The 21,938-nt window shown below is 32.5% G+C and overlaps 1 non-coding gene and 1 pseudogene across 1 annotated transcript; both read left to right on the top strand.

The window, feature by feature from the left end:
• The first annotated feature begins 3,265 nt into the window (after positions 1-3,265).
• Positions 3,266-3,384, top strand: LOC135274348 (5S ribosomal RNA; annotated as a pseudogene).
• Positions 3,385-3,410: 26 nt separating this feature from the next.
• LOC135274502 (5S ribosomal RNA) lies at positions 3,411-3,529 on the top strand. Its single transcript, XR_010342319.1, has one exon. It is a non-coding gene; the product is annotated as a 5S ribosomal RNA (ribosomal RNA).
• The last annotated feature ends 18,409 nt before the right edge of the window (positions 3,530-21,938 follow it).

Here is a 21,938-nt window from a genome sequence, read left to right as displayed (position 1 = left end):
CAAAGCCACTGTAGCCAGACTGCCTCTCTAGATTCCTCCTCTCTGGGTAGGGCATCCCTGAAAGAAAGGCGGCAGCCCCTGTCAGGGACTTAAAGGTAAAACTTTCATCTCCCTGAGACAGAGCACCTAGGGGAAAGGGAAGCTGTGGGCACAGCTTCAGCAGATATAAATGTTCCTGCCTGCCAGCCCTGAGGAGAGCAGCAAATTTTTCAGCACAGCACTCAAGCTCTACTAAGGGACAGACTGCTTCATTGTGTGGGTTCCTGACCCCCATGCCTCTTGACTGGGAGACACATTCCAGCAGGGGTCAACAGACACGTCTTATATGTCAGGGCAGGAGGATCACTTGAACCCTGGAGGCAGAGATTGAGGTGAGCCAAGATTGTGCCATTACATTCCAGCCTGGACAACAAGAGCAAACCTCCGTCTCAAATAAATAAATATAAATAAATCAATCCATGAAGATGAGGAAAAACCAGCACAAAAAGCCTGAAAATTCCAAAACACCTCTTTTCCTCCAAAGGATCATAGCTCACCAGCAAGGAAGCAAAACTAGACAGAGAATGAGTTTCAAATCTGCCTCAGATGGCACAGACGTGCATGCTTCCTTCTGGGACCCTGTGTAGGCTGAACTGTTCCAGAACCGTAACTGAAAATACCTGTATCTAGGTCACAGGGCCACTTGAAGACCCACAGTCTGACTGTAGTTGGTGGGTCTGCCTCCTGGGACAGAGATGGGTGTGGCTTCTGACGGGTTCCCAGGAAGACAGGACTGCTTTGGGGCCATGGCACAGAGTAGCTAGAAACAGGTAAGAGGACCTCTTTAAAATCTGTGGTTGGATCAAGTTCTGCAGGTCTCACTCTGGGAGCACAGATAGGCATGTCTCCTGATGGGTCTCTCTGAGGGCAGAATTTCTCTTGGACCACAGATAGGATAGTCAAAAGCTGGGTTGCAGGGATTCTTTAAGATCTAAGACTGGACCAAAATTTACAAGTCTGTCTCTGGGGACATGGACTGGTATATCACCTAGCAGGTCCCTGAGTGGTCAGAACTACATCCAGACAGGAGCTAAAAAGCAGTGGACCCAGAATCTTCAGGCAGACCAAAGCTAGTGGTTCTGCCTCCAGGAGCACAGATGGATGTGTCTCCTCCCATGTCCCTTGTCAGGTACTGCTAATTGCAGGACTAAGCCAAATGAGGATTTGGTTACATCCACAAGGGAATGGGGCTGTGTCTCACTTTATAATCAAAAGAATATTGAGCCTTTCACTAGGAGTGATCTTGTCCTTTCCAAATGAGCCCCCTCAGTCATGCTCCACTGGGGTTCTGCAAGCTCTTACTTAAATACCAAAGCTTCCACAAAGGCAATTTTTGTCCATGAATGGCTACCAATTTATTATTGCTATGGGGGAGATATAAGCAGGGGCTGTTTATTTCCTTTACTCAATAATAATTTGACCTTTTAAAAGTGTTATCATATTTATGTTATTAAAAATAAAGTAATCCGTCTTGTAGAATTTCCCACATTTTTGATTTGATTGATTTCTTTCTGAGAGTACCATGTAACTTTTAATTATATCATCAAATTTCCAGTAATCTGATAGTTAAAGGCTTGGTGAAGTTTAGGTTAATTTTGATGCTATTCTTCTTGCATTACATTTAGGTTAAGATTGATGCTATTCTTCTTGCATTACATCAGAAGGCACATGATAGGTCATGGTTTTACTTTAAATAATACTACATCTGATCAATGGAATCAAATCTGTTTCTTCATTTAAATTCTCCCAACAACTTTTCAACTCATAGTTTGAACAGCTATTGATGGTGTCTGGATTTATTATTTCATTGAAGGCTGCTAAATGGTGATTTCTTATTTTATTATTTATTCTGCATTTATAAGATGAAATGCTTATTTAGAGATAACTTTTCCTCATCAACTATTTGTTTACATTGAACTTTGTCCATACTGGAAAGACAGAATATATATTTGAATTTTTTTCTTATCAATTTTCAAAATAATTATTTTCAATGGTGACCAATAAATTGTTTTAGTGTAATTACAAACTCAAATGACCTTATCTTTGATTATTTAGGGTCATTTAAACTGTTTTCTTTTTTTGACATGATTGTAGGTTTTAATAACTTTTCGCTTTCAGATACAATATGTCCAAATCTTGCACATTTACATTTCCTGCCGAAACATGGGCTCAGCTATTTTTCTTAGGAAGTACAAATGGCACTTAGAGATCAGAATATGGACACTAAAGACACTAATTGCTACTTAATTGCCATTGTTTTTAGTTCTTTTCAGTGGACAATGCTAGGAAATACATAATTTTTTACAAAGGGAAAATAAATCATGTATCTTTATGTATCTTTAAATGAATGATTATGGTTTGTACTTAACCTTATTTAAATTAATGTAATATTTGTATCTTTTTTCTTTTATCCCTAACATCTTAGATCATTATAATATTAATATAGGGTGTTCTCTCACTCAGTCTGTATAGCAGCTGATTAACTCCATGTCTCCTCTACTTCCCTTATCACGTCTCTCACACTCTGGGACTACTATGCAGCAAGCTAATCATCTTGGGACTGCGTACCAGACAGCTGGAGACAGCTCCTATGTCATGGTGCTTGAGAAATTATTCAAATTATCTAGCCCACAGCAAGTCTATGAAACATAGCTAATCTCATCTCCCTTGCCATACAGGCAAGGGAGATGTATTGTAAGCTGCCCACTACAGATTAAGCTTGCGGTGAGCCTATCCTAAGCTAACTCCCCGTGTGGCACTGCATAGAGAGTTCTCTCTTTTGGTCCAATAAGTAACAGCGACTTCTGCCTTTCAACTATTCAAGTGTCATCGTGTTGGGTAGTATCAACAAAATATTTTTTTAAATCTTACAGTTTAACTCTCTCTTACTTTCAAAATAACAACACCCATATGACTATTCTGAATGAGATAAATAAATCAATTGTAACTCTCTCTTAGTTTCAAAATAATGACACCCATATGACTATTCTGAATGAGGTAAATAAATAAATTGTAGGTATCTTTGTGGTTATTTTGTTTTTAGAATAATTCCCACTAGGGAAGTTGGGCCCAAATACTGTGTTTTTCAAAATTTGTCCCATGAAATAATTTTTGTAAGGTTATTCCAATAATTGGATATATAATTAGGCTAATTTCTTATAGCTTACATTAATTTTAGGAATTGCTTTGCTTTTAAAAAAATTTTCCTTTTAAATTCTGTATTGTAGTCTATGGCCATACCACCCTGAACATGCCCAATCTCGTCAGATCTCGGAAGCAAAGCTGGGTCGGTCCTGGTTAGTACTTGGATGGGAGACTGCCTGGGAATACCGCGTGCCGTAGGCTTAAAAAAAAAAAAATTCTGTATTGTAGTTTATGGCCATACCACTCTGAACATGCCCAATCTCGTCAGATCTCGGAATCAAAGCAGGGTTGGGCCTGGTTAGTACTTGGATGGGAGACCGCCTGGGAATACCGGGTGCCGTAGGCGTAAAAAAAAAAAATTCTGTATTGTAATTACATAGTTGCAAAGTTAAATATATAAAACAAGATATATTAAGGGAAGTATACCTTTGATAATTGCCACCAAACTCTCTCCCATTCTGTCTTTTCACTGTTGGTTGCCTTTTTTACTAGTTCTTGGTTTCTCATCTCATTATTTCTTTATGAACAAGTGTATATGTACACCCACATACATGCATGTATATATATTATTTTCCTTACCTTTTTTCTCATTAAAGGTATATACTGTGCACACTCTTCTATACCTTGCTTCATAACTAGTATTTTTCTGAAGATGACTCCATATAATATATATTCATTGTTCTCATTCTTTTTAAGAAAAATAAACTTTATTGTTTAGAACACTTTTAGATTTACAGAAAAATTGCAAAGGTGGAATGGAGAGTGCTTTTATACCCTGCACCCACTTTCTTTTATTATCAATATGGTATATTTGTTACCATTAATGAACACAAACTGAGAAGTTATCAGTAATGATGATCCTTACTTTATTCAGATTTTCTTCATTTTTATCTATTGTCTTTTTTCTTTTCCAGGATTCCATCCAGGAAACCACATTTCATTTAGCTGTTATTTCTCCTTAAAACTTCTCTTGGCTGTGATGGTTTCTTAGATTGTCTTTGTTTTTCATGACCTTGACTATTTTGAAGGCCACTAGACAGGTATAGAATGTCTCTCTATTGGGATTTGTCTGATGTTTGTATAATGATTGACTGTGTTAATGTATATTTTGGAGGAATGTCATAGAGGGAAAGTACCATTTTTATGATATCATATCAGGATACATACTGTCAACATGACTTATCACAGTTTATATTGACCTTAATCACGTGTCCAAGCAGTTTTTTCACAGATGTTTCTACGGCAAAACTATTTTTTCTTCCAAAAACTAATTTTTGGAAGAAAAACATTTAGCATAGCTCATTCTTGGAGTGAGGGATAGGCTCCACTTCCTTGGGAGCAGAGCATCTGCATAAATTATTTGAATTTTTTTTTTGCATGAGAGGTTTGTCTCTTCTCTCCCATTTATAAATGATTTACTCGATCGTGTATTTACATTGTGTAAGCTCATGCATATTTGTTTTATGCTTTGGATTATAATCAGATATGATTTTATTTATTTTGTTGCTCACATTGCCTTATGTTTGGCCATTGGAAGCCCTTTTAGTTGGCTTTTGTCCTTTTAAAATACATCAAAGGAGTGGGTCTTATTTATTTGTCTCAGCCTTCCCCTACTTTTTGGCACAATGAGATACTCAAGCTTCATTTTATATGTATCCCACCCCAGTTATAGAATTAGCCATTTCTCCAGTGAGCCCTGTTGTCCCTTATCATAGAATAGTATTAGAAATCGAGATCTGGGTACGAGGTGTGCTCATTGTTATTTGCATGTCATTGCTTCTCAGCCCTTTCAACTTACAGAACAAGGAGCTATATGTGGGTATACTGGCACATTTATATATACATATTCATGAATCCTTCTATATATAATCATCTTCATCTGTATTATTTCATACCATTGTCTCCAACTTTCTAAATTATCACATGGTTAATTCTAGGTTCTTCCTCTTACTTCTCTTCATATTTTCACTAATGTTGGGAGTTTAATAACAAATCTGTTAATCCAAGGAAATCAACTGTATGGACAAGAGTACAATGCTTATAAACAGTTATTTTTTTTAAACTTTAGTTGACAGAATCCAATCATTACTGGAATTATATTTAGTAAACACTACTTTTCCCCCAACTCCTTCCATGAGATTGTTTAATATATTTTTAATAGATTTGGATGCCTTTGTCAGTCTGCATTCTGTGCTGGGTTCTCTGACCTTTTAAGTAATTATTGTTAGGGCTCACTCTTTTGTGTTATAAAGTTATGTGGGGTTTTTACATAGTATAATGTCATGTATCAACTCTTATACTAACATGTAGAATAGTTTTACTTCTGTTAAAAAAGAAAAGGCTTCAGTTATACAGCACATTCCCTTATCATCTAGTAATAAGTAACCTATTTCATGGCCTTATAGTTTTGTCTTTTCCAGAATGTTATAAAATTGGAATTGTACAGGATGTCATTCCATTTGCATTGATATGAGGAAATACCCGAGAATGGGTAAATATATAAAGAAAAGAGATTCATTTTGGCTCATAGCTCTGGAGGCTATAAAGAAAGCATGGTATGACACCTCCTCCTAGTAAAAGCCTCAGGAAGCTTCCATTTATGGCAAAAGGCAAAGGGGAAACCAGTGTAACACATGGCAAGTGCAAGAGCAAGAGAGAGATGGGGAGGTGGAGCCATACTTTTTTAAACAATCAGATCTTGCGTGAACTCAGAGCAAGAACTCAATCATTACTGTGAAGAGGACACCACACCATTCATGAGGGGTCCACCCCCATGACTCAAACACCTCTCACCAGGCCCCACCTCCAACATTGGGGATTAAATTTTAACATGAAATGTGGAGGGGGAACATCCAAACCATATCATTTTTCCCCTAGTCCCCCAAATTTCATGTTCTTCTTACAGTGAAAACTGATCTCGATTACTTTCACGTTTTAACAATTATGAAGAGGTTTCTGTTAACATTTGTGAGGAGGTTCTTGCATAGACACAGATTTGCAATTCAGTTAGCTAAATCCTTAGAAATATGATGATTGGATCATATAGTAAGAGTGAAACTGGTGAAGTTAATTTTAAAAATATATTTTATTCAACATATCCAAAATATTTTCATTTCAACATATAGTTTAGAAATTTTCAATAAGGTACATTATATTTTTTTTGTACAAGGCCTTTGTAATCCAGGGTGTATTTTATAGCCTCAACACATTTCAATATGGATGAGTCACAATTTAATTGTTCAATAGCCACATATGGTTAGTGGCTACTGTCCCAGGCAGTAATGTTAGAGCTATAATTTGTGTTTTTTTAGCTTATATAGAATGTTGGAAAAGAGATTCTATATCTTATTCTACTGGCAATGTTACAAGTTTGTTACATTTTTATTTTAATCTACAGCTCTCAAATTTTTAATGTCAAAAACTATTTGTGAATGTCCTTATACATTTTGAGGAATTAGTATTTTTATATTGGCCCTAATTCTAATTTTCCAATTTTTATTAACTTAGTATAGACTTATGGTTCCAATGTATTATTGATGATATTTTAGCCACATAAAATGCATTTTTAATACTAGTTTTTGGCTATTACCTATAATTTTGGTTTAACACACCCTATATTTTCATGAGGGTAACTAAATTACCTCAGTAATTTTTTGGTGTATCACAGTGAGGTACTTACACAAGATTTTTAGAATAAGGGACTATGATATATTAACCATTAGCAAGCATGCTATAGTAAACTCATTTTTATTTCTTCTAATTTTGTTGTGTGCCAGTCCTCCAATTATTTATTTTTATTTTTAATTATTATATAATGGGTATATTTATTGGTGAGGTATATGTGATGTTTAGATACAATATACAATATATAATAATCATTTCAGGATAATTAAGGGATCTGTCACTTTAAGTATTTATAATTTCTTTGTGTTAGGAGCATTCCAATTCCACTCTTTTAGTTATATTAAACTATGCAGTAAATTACTGTCAACTGTAGTCATCCCCTCATGCTATCAAATACTAGATCTTATTTATTCTATCTAACTATATTTTTGAACCCATTAACCACCCACACTCCTGCCACCTCAGCTTCCCTTTCCAGCCTGTGGCAATCATGATTTTACTCTCCCCATGAATTCAATTGTTTTAATTCTTAGTTCCCACATATGCCACTTCTCCAGTTCTTATTAGAGGCATGCCTTTGTTACTCAACAAGCACAATTATTTTCTTCTTGTGACGGCTTTTCTCAAGAAAATTGTAATAAACGTCATTATAAGATACCCAGCAAACTTTTTTAGTTAATTGTCATCATTGCTAGTTTCTAGAAAACTTTTGATGTTGAAGTTTTTTAAAAAATATTTAGCTTTGTAGCTAGGTAATTGGTACAGAGCTGAGCAATGGTTTACACCTGTTACAAAGTCATATTTCTTACAGTTGTTAGGATAATTTTTTTCTTTGAAACATGGTTTTATCCAGCATGCCGTTTTCTTCCATGAATTTATAATTTAGCTTTTGTGTTAACAGAAAACCTTATTAATCCAACATTGCTTTATTTAGGAAAGCAAAAGGACTGCTAGTCCCTAGATATCTAGATGCTCTGTTATTTTATTTAAAAATTTAGATAATCTCAAGAAAGTTAATTGCAATTCTGGTTCTCCCCCTCCTTCTTTGGTCCCATGTGTTAAGAATTAATAAGATTTTTACTGCATTATTTTAGCATTTTTCTGATACCAAAATTAAGCTTATAAAATTGTCATTTCTTGGGTAATTTTTTTTTTACTTTTAAATGATAATAGTTTTCTGATTATTATCAAATGTTCTACTTGCTCTCCATGATGTTTTAAATTATGACCAACATCTATATACATAATTTTATGGATTTATATCTGTCTTTGTTTAATTAAATGCATTTTTCTAATTTTACCAAAAAGATAAATTAGGAAGTACATATTTTCTTTCAAATCTATTATTCTCTTTATAGAAAGAGTCACGGTAGATTTTCTTTAAGCGGCACACACACTTCATGCCACAATGCTGCAATATGTCTTATCTGGACATGTTTTCATACAGAAAGGCAGAGCAAAAGATGAAGGAGAGAGACAGTAAAACATAAGGGAGGTAAATGGTAACTGGAGAAAAGGAGGAAAGGAATCAAAAGCATAGTAAAGAAAGTCTTACCTTAGCAATTAGGAACTCCATATTTTCTATAAATATCTTTAACCTTTTGATGATTAAGAGTTAGCAAAGACTAGCACTAACTTAGGAAAATTAAAGACTTCCATATTTATGGATAAGATACGGACAAATTCAGAAACATCTATGCCCTTTCGCCACCTCATTTGTGATCACTATGAAAAGCTAAAATAATGTAGAAATATACCTGAGCTTAGAAAATAGGAAAGAGTAGCATTCAAGTGCTATCCCTGAGCTTGTACCCCACCAGAACTCACTGTGTGTTAAGAAAAATTAATGAGGCTGGGAGCGGTGGCTCACGCCTATAATCCCAGCACTTTGGGTGGCCGAGGCAGGTGGATCACAAGGTCAAGAGATCGAGACCATCCTGGTCAACATGGTGAAACCCTGTCTCTACTAAAAATACAAAAATTAGCTGGGCATGGTGGCGCACGCCTGTAGTCCCAGCTACTCAGGAAGCTGAGGCAGGAGAATTGCCTGAACCCAGGAGGCGGAGGTTGCGGTGAGCCGAGATCGTGCCATTGCACTCCAGCATGGGTAACAAGAGTGAAACTCCATCTCAAAAAAAAAAAGAAAAAAAAAATTAATGAAATGAAATCAGTACCTAGATACAGGCAGGGCACATTTCTGAATGTTATGGATTGAAAAGACGGGAGGAACATTCAGGCTAAAATATGGTAACAAGCCAAAACTAAAACATTACATATGGATTACAAAAGCCAATTGGATTTTAAACTTCTCTCAAACATTAACCTTAAAATAAAATTTATGTAGGTTTGTTTGGTGAATTTGTCCACTTCTGAAGGACACAGAGATGATTGCTCAGTTATGAAATCATACAGACAGTAGAAAAATCATGTACCTTATTGAAAATATTCTTGAGGCAGTCAGTAACTGAGCAGTAAGACAATTTGAAACCTCAAAAAGTAAAATTGTGATAATTATTGACATCTGTTAAATATAAAATTCATATTATTTTCAACTAATTTTATTTTATTAACTTATGGGCATAACATGAAAAAAAAAAAAACACTGCAAAACACTCATAATAAAAAGTAGCAGTGTTTCCTAACCTCATAGTCCCTTTCTTGGAGATAGCTGCTTTCCATTCTTGAGGCTGTTTATTTTGGTGTTTTAATCCACATTTCTCTGTAACACGCTTATAATTCTATTTCTTAAATTATGAAATTGAGACATTATGTCTTGGCTTTTTTATTAGAGCTGAGTTATCACCTGTCTTTTCTTTTCTCCTATCTTTCTAGTAGAATGATACCACTTTTTAATTGAACATAAAAATTTTATTATTTAACATACAAAATTTATTCTTTATTTGGTTAACTAATTTATACATTATAATTCTGAAAATCTAATTCCTTCTTGAGCCAAGTAGTGTAGGATGATTATTTTTTCTTTATCATACAAATATTGTTTTCCTGGAATTAAGAATTATTTTATTATTTAACTTCTTAGTTTTCTATAAGATAGTATATTTTTCCCTGACTTGAATAGATCTATCAGAAGCCTAAAAAATTTTCCTAATATACATACATATTTCTTTCCTTTTCCTTTATTATAATTATTTCCATTATCGTTATTATTTTAATCACAGGGCCTTCCTTCTTCAGGTCTTTTATCTTTTCCTAGAATTTGTGCTGGATATTTACTTGTCATACTTCACAATGTAGTCCCGACAGATTTTGTGTTATTTGTGTTTATAGCACCATGTCCTTCTGTAAGCTTTGCTCTCTTGTTTTGCTAAATACACCTCCTCGGAACTTCCAAAGAGTCTTTGAGAGGTATATTTTGGGATTATTGCAGTCTAACATTGAGATTATTCTACCTTCTCTTACTATTTATAATTTTTTGAATAGAGAATTGTACGCTTTTTTTCTTAGAATCTTGAAAATATTGCTCTACTTTATTTTGATATTAAGAATATTGTTTACTTTCTGGCTCCTATCACTTTACTGTTTTTCTGTGGAACTTTCAGGTTGTTCTTTATCCTTTTATTCTGAAATATTACAATATGTCTTTGTGAGAGGGTTGACTACTAAACAATGTACAGGTATAGGTAATAGGTTTACTGTTTTAATAGCAGTGTATAAATATTTTTGTGTAATCCTTCTATGGATTATGTCCCATATTCCATGTACTTATGTGAGTCTGGAGATGCTACAGTACTCATGCAGTCAGATGTTACAGTAATTTCCCCATTGTAGGCACTTAGTAACATGTCAGTTAGTGCTCCTCCTTTAGGTTTTTGACATCTTAAATATATTTATATCTCAAATTTACTTCAGCTTCTCCCGTTTTCATTGTCTTTTTATGTTAATACTGGTTTAGGTCGTTTAGTATTATTTTAGCAGGGTCTATATTGTGAGTAGAGATAAATCATGTTGTCAATTTACTATTATTAATAGAAAATAAAGCTGTTTTGTGGTTAGCAAATCTGATTACAGAGTAACACATGAAAATAAAACATAGTTCAAAGAAATAATTTTTTTTTTTTTTTTTTTTTTTTTTTTTTTTTGAGACGGAGTTTCGCTCATTACCCAGGCTGGAGTGCAATGGCGCGATCTCGGCTCACCGCAACCTCCGCCTCCTGGGTTCAGGCAATTCTCCTGCCTCAGCCTCCTGAGTAGCTGGGATTACAGGCATGCACCACTGTGCCCAGCTAATTTTTTGTATTTTTAGTAGAGACGGGGTTTCACCATGTTGACCAGGATGGTCTTGATCTCTTGACCTCGTGATCCACCCGCCTCGGCCTCCCAAAGTGCTGGGATTACAGGCTTGAGCCACCGCGTCCGGCCAAGAAATAATTTTAATCAAAATATTAAATAATAACAAACTGGGTATAAACTGATTATACAAAAATAAATAATGAGAAATAGGTAAAAGAAATAGGTAAATTTTTCTTATGGATTCATCTTTAACAAAGGAATTTATTATATATGTTTTATATAAAATATTGATATACAAGGAAACACTTGTTCGAGTATGTTTGTAATAGTAGAAAGAATGAAACTTTCTAAATACTAGAAAGTTGCTTTATAAAATTCCAATTTTGTTTTTGGCAAAATACTCTTAGTAAATTAAGAATAATAGGATAAGATGTCCTGTTCTGGCTTTGAAGGAGTTTGGGACATATCTAAGCACCTGCCAGTAGCAATTGAAATTGCTTGAAAAAAGTTTATTATGGAGACATTGGAAGGCTATGTTTCTCAGGTAACTAGGACTTGAGGGAATAAAATTTTAAAGAATGGAGCCATTCATTCACAGGTGAGAATATTTGATGTGCATTTTTCATAAATTAATAAAATATTATCTATGAATATAAACAGTAAAGAGAAAAAATGGTGCTAGAAAGAGATTTGCATGTGTACTAGATACAATATTTTTCAGACATAAATTTTAAAATAATTAAATGAAAATAGATAACAAGACTGAGGCTTTTATCAGAGAATTTTATTATATAAACAAAAATACTAAGGGAAAATCTGATACTGAATAAAATCAATAATTAAAATTTAGAAGTCAATATTCATGTATTTTTGGTCAGGTTCCCAAGAAACAGATATTGAAATGAGTGCAACTGATTTGTGTGCAACTGATTTATTAGAAGATATTTCCAGAAAAACTATTGGCATGAGAGTGAGAAAGTAGGACCTGGAAAAAAAAAGGAAGCCTTTCTTTTCCAAGGGTAAGGTAGTAAGTAAAACTAGAATTCAGGAGAATTCTAGAGAAAGTGTAGATCACATGTAAATTCTACTCCTATCAGAAGTAAGAGAACAGAAGTGTTTATATCTTATAGCCCTCTACTTGTCAATTCCTGGTTAAAGGTTTACCTCAGGGGGATGAAAATACCAGGTATGTAGAAAACGTAGTAAAGGAAGCTTGAGGGTAGTTCCGTAACTAAAGGATAAAGGTGCTAGATGTATGCATATACAAATAGTATCTATTAAATGGGTTTATTAGCATATTAGACATGGCAGAATAAATGATTATAGATAGAAAGCTGTCAATAGAATGTTTTTATATTGAAGTATATATCTATATACAAACAAAATAATAGGTAACATGAAAAAGATACAGAACTTGATAAAAGTGACTAAAATAAATATAACTAGAGTCCCATACTGGGTAGAAAGGGAGTATAAAACAGAAAAAGTAATTGAAATGTAAACAGCTAAGAATCTCCAAATTGACAAAAAAACAATAAATAATAATTCAAAAAAGATTTGAAATATTCTAAGAATGGCAGGCAGGAAATATACAAGGAGGAATACATAGAAACCTCATAACAAAACTTTTGAAAACTGATGACAAAAAAAATCTTAATAGTTAGATTAAAAAGGAAGCATTAACTTGAAAGGAAAAACAATCAAATGGATTAATGACATCTAAATACTTATAATAGAAGCTAAAGACAGTGGAATGGCAACTCAAAGATGATAAAATTAAATGTGTACCAACTTAGAATTTTAGACCTAGCAAAATTATCCTTCAAGATAGAAGGCCAAATAAAGACATTTCCAAGGAAGAAGAAGAAATATGTGAGATAATTTTCCACCCATGAACCCATCATAAAAGAAATACAAAAGAAGTTCAGGCAGTAAGAATATGTAAGCAAACAAACCACTATAAGACAGGAAGAAATGAGCAAAAATTAAATGGCAAATATGCAGGCAAATATGACTAAATATTGATGGGAAGAAATCATTATCATGATATTTTTAAGGTGCTTAAATATATACTGTAATGAAAGGCATGGAAACAGTAACAGAAAAAGCAGGCAAGTTGTATTTTTGAGTTTTTATTATTTTCTGGAAGGTAGTAAATATGCTATGTTAGAGGATGATAAATCAAGGTTGCATTTTGAAATCACTAGGTCATACACAATTAGTCTGATATACTAACCACTAGTTGTGTATGACTGGTGAGTACTTATGCTTACCGGTATACTAGCAACTAACAATGTACAACTGTTGAAATATGACTAGACCAAATTGGGATGTGCTTTAAGTGTAAAATAATGTAAAATATCTTATTAATGATTTTATACTGATTATAAGTCACTGAAATAGTATTTTAGGAGTATTGTGTTAAATAAAATTTATTGGTAAAATTTATTTTTTTCCTTTACTTTTTTAATGTGATTATTAGAAAATTTTAAATTACATAGATGACTTGCCTCATTTTTTTTTCTTTTCAAAAAAGAATCTGTACACTTTTTTTTTTTTTTTTTGAGATGATCTACTTCTGTCACTCAGGCTGGAGTACAGTGGTGCTATCATGGCTCACTGTAGCCTCAACATCCTGTGCTTAAGAGATACTCCCAGTTTAGCCTTCTGAGTAGCTGGGACTACAGACACACAGTAGAGACAGGGTTTAGCCATGTTCCTCAGGCTGATCTCAAACACCTGGGCTCAAACAATCCTCCTGCCTCAGCCTCCCAAAGTGCTGGAATTATATGCATGAGCCACCACACCTGGCAAAGGTGGCTTACCTTATATTTCTATTTGACAGTGCTGCTTCAAGGTGATTACCAAAGGAATGATTAAAATGTGTGATTAATATGTTAAATGTAAGTTAGAATAGAAATAGCATATCATATAATATATATACAAAAGAAAGAACTAATTAGAGAAAAGGGAATAAAAACATGATAAGTTGAATAAAAAATAAATGGTAAGATGGTAGATACAGATAAATCAGTAATTATATAAAGTGTAAGTGTATTAAATAATCAATTTCAAAACAAAAGAACTATGTATGGATAACAATGTAAAATCCAAACACATGGTAACCAATATAAACATACAAGTAAAAACACTGTATTTCACAGATTAAAAAATGATGAAGAATCTGTACACTACAAATAATAATCAAAAGAAGGCAAGAGTAGTCATATTAATGTTAGATAAGAAGTCACTAAATATGGCTGGTAATAAGAATTGACTTCAAAATAATGAGGTCGATTAGCAGAAAAATAAAAATGATAAATTGTATGCATTAATTACACAATTTTAAAATATATTAATAAATGTGACAGAAATAAAAAATAAATGTTCAATTAAGAATGCAACAGTACTATTTCCATAACTGATAGCAAAGCAAATACAAATTAAGCATATAGAGCTGAAAAACATAATTTAATGGGTGGAATTGCAAATTACATATATGAAGGAATATATGTGTGTGTGTTCTTGTGTGTGTGTGTTTCAATCAATATGGAACATTTTTAAAAATCTGATTGTAACTGTTAAGCTACAAAAGATTATTTTAAAAATTTCAAAATTGAAACTTATTTCCTAATAGGTTCTTTGAACTTAATCCAACTAAACTAGAAATAAATAATGCAAAGATGGTAAAGATGCTAAAATGTGTATTTTTAAAATACATACAGCTCAAAGAATAAACCATATTGGAAATTTGAAAATATGTTGATCCTTAAATGATAGTAGAAAGAAGACATAAAATTTTTGAGATACAGCCAAAGCTTTACTTAGAGGGAAGTTTGAGTCTTAAATATCTATTAGAAAACAAACTCTAAAGAAATTAAAAACGACTTATTTCAAGTAGATTAAAAAGACTATAAAGAAATCACCAAAATTATAGGAAAAAGTAAATGATAATCAGAAAATCAAATAAGTATTAGATGATTTTATGATAATGTAAAGTACATAGAATGAAAGTTAAAATTTATTTCTTTAGAAAGAATAACAAAATTGGTAAACTGTAGTAAGAATAAAAATAAAAAGAGATGACACATTTCAGATTCCGATATGAAAAAGAGGACATCACCACAGATGTTACAGATATTAAAAATAAGCATAGCTTTAGAACAACTTAAGCTGATACATTTGATACTATAGATGAAGTTAGCAAATATCTAGAAAAACTAAATTAGTGAAACCTACTAATTTAAAATAAATATTAATAAATATATCAGTGTATCCTATATAAATTTAAAAGGAATGTAATGGAAGAAATACACATAGAAATTCCAATACTATCTGTAAACTATTAGATTTAATTAGTGAAAGCAACATCAGTGTTTCACAATCAATATAGAAACATTTTTATTTCTACAAACAAAAATTAATTTTCTGAAGTACCCTTGACAATTTTAAAAGAAATCAAGTATTAGAAATAAATTTTAAAAGAAATCGAGTATTAGAAATAAATCTTGTGAAATGGATAGGATTCGACAAAAAGATTTACGAAATTTTATTAGGAGAAAAAAATGAAGTCCTATAAAATAAGTGGATATATCATATTCAAGACTTAAAAGAGCCCATCTTTTATGTCAGTTCTCCCCAAATTGTAGACTCAGTGCAATACTAATAGAAACAACAAAGTAAATTAGTGAGGAAAACTGACAACCTGATTTTAAAATTTATATGATTTGCAGGTTGAATTTCCTGAAAAGCAGACTCTGTGGTAGAAATTAGCACACATGTCTTATTCTATATTGATGGGAAGGGAAGGAAGCAGAACTGGGTAGACAGAGAACTTAAACAATGATACAGTATCAATAGAGTACTGAAACTTAGATTACTCATCAGATTTGGTAAAAGGGCAAGGCCTTTATTGATGAGTCTCCAAATTGCTGAACACAAAGCATCCAGGAAGTAGCTTCAGTTTATAGTTTAAATGACTCTTGCTATTTCTCCCTGGTGGAAGTGTCCTTCCTTTGGGAATCAGGACCTTCAAGTTTACAGATCCCAAAGCAGTGGAAATGGTCAGCACAAATTCTCTAAGTAGATACTTAGAAGTCATGAAAAGCAGGATCAGTCTAGCTTCCATCTATTAGTTTCAAGGCCCATGTATTCCATCTGTTAGGGACAAAGCCCAATACAAAAGTCATTAATTTAAACTTCACACTGTATCCTGTAGTATGGCACCTTATCCTTACCAAGTAATGTCTTGAAAACAGGTGCTTCAGCTATGTGTGCAGGATTGCTCCATTGCTCTATGAATCTTATGGCATATGAAACTGTCAGAGGATCCCATGAGCATGTGCCCACTCCGGCACCTTTCTGTGTGTAGTGACTCTCTTGGCTGGCATACTATTAAGTTGGATTCAAAGACAACCCTTCAAAAGTGGTGCTGACTGAGACTCAGTGGTCATAAAAGACAAACTCACAACAGCATCTATTCTTACTGAACAAAATCACTTGTCTTCCAAGATAGAAGGGGTCCTATTAACTCAACTTGCCACTGAGTAGCTGGTTGTATTTTCTATATAGATTGGTCATATTAGTGATTCCATATTGACTTATCTTGCAGGCAGGTTGAATTCTGAGCCATGGCAGTAGCTAGATCACCTTTGATGGTAGTGGGAGTACAGCTATTGGGCCCATTTATGGCCTTCATGCATAAGTTGCATGGCTATGATGTTCATGTGTCCACTGTGCGAGCATTCATTGTAGCCTACAAGAGAGGGTGGCTAAGGTCCACTAGTCCAATCATTTTTTCTGTTTGTTTAATATATCTGCTGCCCCTCCTGGAGAATTCTCTCTATTGGGATTAACATATTCATTTTGTATATGCAAAAAATTTATACTTTGTTTTCATTCTCACATGTTCACAAACCCATAATCAAAATCAATTCATATTAAAAGGAGGATGGTTGCATCTGTACTGAACATGTACAGACTCTTTCCTGTCATTATTCCCTAAACAATGCAATATAATACCTATTTATATAGGGCTTACATTGTATTAGGCATTGCCTTGATAATCCAGAGATGATTCAAGGCATATGGGGGGGGTGTGTCACTTAAATGAAAATAGGACACCATTTTACATAAGTGACTTGAGCATCAGCTGATTTCGGTAAATGCAGGAGTAGGGGTCGTGGGGATGTTCTGGAAGCAATCCCTCATGGATACCTAGGGACAACTGTATTTGTTTCTTTTGTAGGAGAGTATAGTAACTTTATGAAGGTACCATAGTACTTTTAGAGTGTTGGATATATCCTCTATCGTGTTCTGGTGCTGATTACATGAATGTGAAATTCCATTGAACTACATATATAATTTTCCATATTCTTTATTTCTATTATTTTGATTAAAGAATTATTTACAAAAATATTGGAAGGATACATCCTTAACATGAAACAACTACGATTATTGTCAAAATGATATTGTGCTAGTGATGGTTCCAATAACCCAGGGAACAACAACAAAAAATACCCTTTTTCACTACCAGTATTTAATAATTTTATGGAAGTTCTGTACTATGCAATATGTAAAGAAAAATAAATTAATGATGTAATTTTTAAGAGATGATTTCAAAAATGTCATTATATATAAGTAACATGTTTGACAATTTGAAAAACTAAGAGCATTCACTATGAATTATTGCACAATAGAAATAGAGAGGTTTGCTTATGTAAAAAATATATGTACATAATTTCCTTTCTTAGTTACATTAACCTGTTAGAACATAAGGTAGAAAAATAAACATGTTAATAATAGTTATAAGATTCAAATTTATGCCTGATATTTAAGAGTAATTATTCTAATTATTAATAGTGTTTCCTTTCACTATTAAATTTTGATGGTTTGAATAGCAATTTATATGTCCACATTAATAATAAGCAATAATAAATATAAATAGGCCTAATGAGAGATGTAAGATAAGTGCAAAAAAACTACCAAAATAATGAATATAGGGAGGCAAATACCAAGATTAAATACTAAGAATATTAACTCTCCATATAATACAATTTATAAAATTATATAATTCCATTCAAAATATCAATGCATATTTTTGAACAGTTAAAAATGTGTTAAAGATCATCTTGAAAATTATTGATTATAGGATTCTGTAAATTCTGAAAAGAAAAGACTAGTGAGAGGTGGTTTGTATTGGTTAATATTGAGATGGTATTAGAATGCCAGAGTCATTAAAATTAATGTGCATAAAAACTGACAAATAGTATCACAAAGAAAGCAGAAAAATAGATCTGATCACATTGATATATAGAATGTGAAACAATTTATATGAAGTCAATACTGAAAGTTAGATGTATTTGGGGAAAAGATTAATTCTAAATGGTTAAATAGTTAAAACTGAAAAGGAGGGACAACCATAAAATGTCTAAAGGAAAATAAATCCTCGCATTTCAGGGAAAATATAGTATGTATAAAAGAAAAATCATGGAGCCACGTTGATATTTTCTATAAAAATTAAAATTGATATATACTATAAAGTTATTATCATATTAACATCAGAAACTTAAAATCATAAAGTGTTTGCAATGTTTAATAGCATCATTATGTAATATACTGTAACAATTAGTAACAAAATAGATGAATAAACTAATAAAATTAGCCAAAATGTATGTACAGGTTATTATTAATAATTAGAATTATTAGTCATTAATAATGACAAAACCACCTAGTTAAATTGTTCTTTATGAAATTCAAAGAGATACACATTAGCAAAATTAGAGTCTCTAGTTAGTCTACACTCTTTAACTTTTAATGGCTTAATCCATGAATCTATGCAGTTCCTTTAGGATTTTTTAGTTTTTGAAGTGGATTTTAAAAATTATTTTGGCAGATCAGTTACGTCCCTTGTTCCCATTTTGACCGATGAAATTACCATCTAAGGGTGGACTTGGCCTTTTGTGGACTAATCAAGAATAACAATTTAGAACCAATGATATCTAGTACACGTGTATGTCACTTAATGATGGGTATATGTTTTGAGAAATGCATTGTTAGGAGATTTTCTCCTTGTATCAACATCATAGTAAAAATACAGTATTACAATCTTATAAGACCACTGTTGTATATGCCGACCATTCTTGATCAAAATGTCATTATAGAGCACATGACTATATCAGTAGAATATTTTTATTCTTATGAAAGAATTTTAATAGTTAAAATTTTATTTTATTCTCATGTGCATTTTTATTGCATTCCTATTTACAAATTTCATTCTTTCTGATCACATGATAAAGTTAAATATAAATGGAGTATGAGCGCTATTTATTTTTTAACCCTAGTTTATTTGCAAAATGCTGTATTTTAGAAAGTATAGAAATTTGTTAATGTCAGGAAGTCATATATGCAAATAAAATAATTATGCTTAATTATAAATAGAATAATTACAGTACATAATGATCATGAATTTCATATCTCTAAAAATAGGCTTAAAATATATGAAGCAAAAAAGCAAAGAATTTCAAGGAGTGACAGATTTCCTATAGTGTAAACGTTTACCACCTAATTCAGAATAAGAGGAATAATAAAAGAGAAAATTAGTCAAGATACAGAAAAATTGTGCAAAAATTAATAAGCCTAGTGCAATTGATTTTTATAAAGAACCTGCATAAAACAAAGAATAAGTATTATTTTAAAGCACATATAAAACTGACCACATATTAGGTCATAAGAAAACGTAATGAATGGCAAAAACTAAAATTTTGCTCACCAAATTATCTAAAAAGAAAGCATTATAATTAGAAATAGTAATTAAAGTTGGTCGGTAAAATTCAATAAGGTTAGAATCCAAAGGTATACTTTTAATAACTTATGAATTAAATCAAAAATTCTAATCAAAATAACAAAATATTTAGACATAAAGAACAGATTTGCAGGATAAAACTTTATTTTAGATGACATAGATAGCCTTAAATCCATTTATCAGAAGACAATGATAAAAAGAATAATAAAGTTTGAGACTTTTGCTTCAGAACATGGAAATAAGAACTGTATTTAACCTGTTATGCAAAATAACTATAAAACTGAACAAAATATATAAAGCAATAATTTTCAAACATTAGAATATAGGCAGACAAGACAGTGAGATATGAGGAAAAAGAAACAAATAATGTTAGCTGTATCATTACCCCAACTCAATGCTTGAAGCGCGTTTCCAGGATGCAGAGCAGGAAGAAGAAAATAAATTCATTCCAAGTGATTAACAGGATTGAATTCAGGCATTTGGAGCCAAGATGATGAAAATTCACAGAAAAGAGTACTAGGAAAAAGAAAACTGCACAGAAAAACAGAACTCTAGAGATCTGCATAGGATTCCCCCAGAGTCTTCAAATGAGTACTGATGAGTGCACATAGGTGGGGAAATTAACACAGCTGGGCAAATTCCAATTAGAAAGAAGCCTGTGGAACAATCCTTACACAGGACCAGGATGATTCGATGTTCTTATTAGTCAGAGTTCTTGTTAGTCAGTGCCTAGTATAAAGGCTGTCTAAACTCACCTAAAAAATCTTAAAAACAAGACTTAAAAGAAGCAAAATGTTTCAAAGTAATCTACCTGCATAATAGAACAAAGCCCAAAATTATTTAAAGAAATTAAGAAATTTAGTATTCAAAATATAAAATTGAGAAAGACTGACATCAAATAAAAAATAACCCGGTATGAAAAGAAGCATAGAAATCCAAACCATAATGAGGAGAAAAATCAATCATTAGAACTAGAACAAGAAATAACAGACATTGGAGAATTCGCAGAAAAGAACATTACAAACAGATTATAAATATATACTATACTATGCTCACAGTGATGAGAAAAACATGAGCTTGTTAAAGAGAGATATGGAAGATATAAAAAGGAATCAAATCAAGCTGCTAGCAAAAAATAGACTATATAAAATGAAAAATACACTGAGCAGATTAAACACTCTGGAATAAAATATTAGTGATCTTGAAAACATGGCAAAAAGAAACAATATGGCAATAAATTGTGAGAAAATATCAAACAATATATGTGTCATTGGAGTTTCAAAAACACAGGAGAGAAAAAGTTAAAGATATTTTAAGATATTACCACAATTTTCCTTATTTGATAATATTCTAAAACCACAAAACCAAGAAACCCAGTGAACTACAATTAGAAGAAATCTATACCAACGCATGTCAAAATAAAGTTGTATTAAACCAGTGATACAGAAAATATTCAAAGAAGCCAAAGGTAGGGAAAAGCCCTGTTATACAGAAGAAAATAATAGTAATAAAAGGCCAGAACCAAATGGATTCACAGCCAAATTCTACCAGATGCTGAAAGAAGAACTGGTACTAATTCTACTGAAACTCTTCCAAAAGATCAAGAAGAAAATCCTCACTAACTCATTCTGTGAATCCAGTATCACCTTGATACCAAAGCCAGGAAAGAACTCACCGAAAAAAGGAAAATACAGGCCAATATCCATGGCAAATATAAATGCAAGAGTCTTCAATAAAATACTGGCAAACTGAATCTAACAGGCACATGAAAAAGATAATTCACCATGATCCACTGGGTTTCATTCCAGTGATGCAAGGATGGTTCAACACATGCAAGTCAATAAATATGATTCACCACATAAACAGGATTAACAAGAAAAAACATATGATCATCTCAATAAACACAGAAAATATTTGATAAAATTCAGCATTCTATCATGATAAAAATCCTCAACCAACTAGGCATAGAAAGACCGTATCTAAAAATAAATAAAAGCCATATATGACAAAACGACAGCCAGGATTACACTGAGTGGGGAAAAGTTGAAAGCCTTCCTGTTCAGAACCAGAACAAGAC

This window comes from Aotus nancymaae, unplaced genomic scaffold, assembly GCF_030222135.1.
Source record: "Aotus nancymaae isolate 86718 unplaced genomic scaffold, 86718_ANA_hifiasm-v0.15.2.pri h1tg000011l, whole genome shotgun sequence".
In the NCBI taxonomy this organism is placed as follows: domain Eukaryota; kingdom Metazoa; phylum Chordata; class Mammalia; order Primates; family Aotidae; genus Aotus; species Aotus nancymaae.
This window is presented reverse-complemented; position numbering and strand designations above follow the sequence as displayed.